Source organism: Poecilia reticulata, chromosome 5 (genome assembly GCF_904066995.2).
Source record: "Poecilia reticulata chromosome 5, P_reticulata-male-v2, whole genome shotgun sequence".
Classification (NCBI taxonomy): Eukaryota; Metazoa; Chordata; class Actinopteri; order Cyprinodontiformes; family Poeciliidae; genus Poecilia; species Poecilia reticulata.
The window spans coordinates 943,535-945,911 of record NC_088834.1 but is presented as its reverse complement, the minus strand read 5'-3'; the positions used below and the strand labels follow the sequence as shown (position 1 = coordinate 945,911).

The following is a 2,377-nucleotide window of genomic DNA, read 5'->3' as shown; positions in this document are numbered from 1 at the left end:
ACATTTAGTTCAGTGTCCATGAGATGATATTCAGAAAGGATCTTTTATTTGATTGATTTTAGTTTCCTCTGCATGAACTCTGCATAAAGTCTATCATGTCTCCATGTGCGCCAGTCAAAGGAGTTAATTATAACATGTCAAATGACAGAGGGGCTTAAAAATAACCAAATATTCAGTTTGGTTATTTTTTTAAATTGTATATATGTGCACACACACATTTAAAATTTTGCCCCCCCAGAGGTAGTCCTGGCCCCCTCTTGGCCCCCCCAGCTTTAAAAGTCTAGCTCTGCCACTGCCTGTTAATACCATGAGACTCATTATACACAATGAATGTTAGTTTAAAAACATTTATTTCCATAAACTAAATGCGCTAAATTGCACTTTGCGACCAGAACCTTTATGTTCACGTGTTTCTGGTCCGCCTATAATTCTGATGCACAGCTACATCCGCTAACAACCATAGACATAATATAGGCATAGACGCGTCATGGCCGCTCTCGCCTATTGTCGCTGACGAGATTTAGGGCGGCCATCTTGGAGCGGGCGGCCATCTTGGAGCGGTCCACCACTCCACTCAGCGTTATGTGTTTAGCAGCACAATGACGTATCAGCGCATTTAATCGATCATAACACGCTTTTTTGTTACTGGAAACCATATTCAATCATCTATCAAAGCTACATTTATAAACAATTGTATTATTTAATATGTTTTTAATACATAGTTCAGCATATTTAAATATTAGTGGCTATAACAATAGAATAGGAATGTAATATTCTGATATTGATGTATGATGAGCAGATTACAAACCACACAGCCGTTCATCATTTATTTAATAAATTATTTAGTAAGATCAATAAATATTTATATAACTATACAAACACAAATAAATAATGAATATTGGATACATGTTTTTATATATATATATACATATAGATTTATGTTTTCCAGCCGATGAGTTCTATCTTCAGAGACTCAGCAGCTGAGATTGAGTCCAAACTCCGATGTGAGATTCATCCTGCAGTGAATCCGTCTCTCTTTATAGATTCTCCCTCTTCTTCCTCACATCGTGTCTTTAGGAAACTTTCAAAACAAAAACGGAAGATTTGGGATGTTTCTTACTAGTGAAAGAATTACATATAAATAATAGTCTTTACCACCTGTGTAAACTTTGCTGGTGAATGTTATAACACATAATATAAGTTTTATAATATGTGTTATATTGTTTTATTTTTAATATAGGCTCTTGTGTCAGATAATCTAAGTCAATGTTAGAGAATAATTAATGTTTTTAGATTTACAGAATCTCAGTTATCCTTCATAGCGGCTGAACCCGTATTACACCGAGCACTGTAGCTAATATTAGCTGGTATCTATTAGCCGGTGGACATAAATACAGTAAAGTAATATTATAATCACAAAATATACACAATAATATGTCCATCTTACTTGTGAAATGTTGTCTGTGGAGCCTCACATCAATAGTCCATCGATCAGAACAACAATATCCCTCAGTGCAGAGGCATCTTCTGCTGTTTGGTTGAGCAAAGCAGGAGGGACGACCTCTCCAAGATGGCCGCCGTATTTCCTGCGCCGGAGCAGCCAATGCGGGGTCTACACTATATTATGTCTATGGTAACAACAACAATGGCAAACGAAGCCGCTTCTCTCTGGGTTCGTTTCTGCTTCTGATCTGATTGGACGCTGGAACAGACTGTTGTTGAGCTAAAAGGAGTTAGCCTGTCAGCAAAGCTATGCTAGCCTAAAATAGCATCTCAATGCTAAACGTGTAGCAGCTAACACGAATGTCAGCGTCCACATTTCTAACGAAGCTCCATGAATGATCAGAGAAACTCTGGAAAGTTGAACTTTGTTCCAATCTGAGGGTTGAAGAGCAGATTAAAAACTAATATTTATTCTTTAGGTCAGATGGATGCAGTTGAAACACCCGGAGTGTGTGTGTGTGTGTGTGTGTGTGTGTGTGTGTGTGTGTGCGCGTGTGTGTGTGTGTGTGTGCGCGCGCGTGTGTGTGTGTGTGTGCGCGCGTGCGTGTGTGTGTGTGCGCGCGTGAGTGTGTGTGTGTGTGTGTGCGCGCGTGTGTGTGAGTGTGTGTGTGGACATTCCACTCACACTGCTGGCATTTCCTTAGCCCAACATCTGCGTTTGTCTCTGGAGGCTGAGAGGAGCGTCTTCTGGATCAGGCGATAACCCGACCAGAACCAGCAGAACCTCAGGAGGAACCGGAGGAGCGTCTTCTGGATCAGGCGATAACCCGACCAGAACCAGCAGAACCTCAGGAGGAACCGGAGGAGCGTCTTCTGGCCTTTAGGTTTCTATGAAACATCGTGTCACTCTGAAACCAGCCTGACCTTTCCCTCC

The 2,377-nt window shown here is 40.8% G+C and overlaps 1 long non-coding RNA gene across 1 annotated transcript; it reads right to left on the bottom strand.

Annotated features, from left to right (window-relative positions):
* Positions 1-615: 615 nt before the first annotated feature.
* Positions 616-2,028, bottom strand: LOC145551599 (uncharacterized). The gene is made up of 2 exons (XR_014087463.1): positions 1,448-2,028; positions 616-1,081 (listed from the first exon to the last, which is right to left on the bottom strand). It is a non-coding gene; the product is annotated as an uncharacterized LOC145551599 (long non-coding RNA).
* Positions 2,029-2,377: the final 349 nt, after the last annotated feature.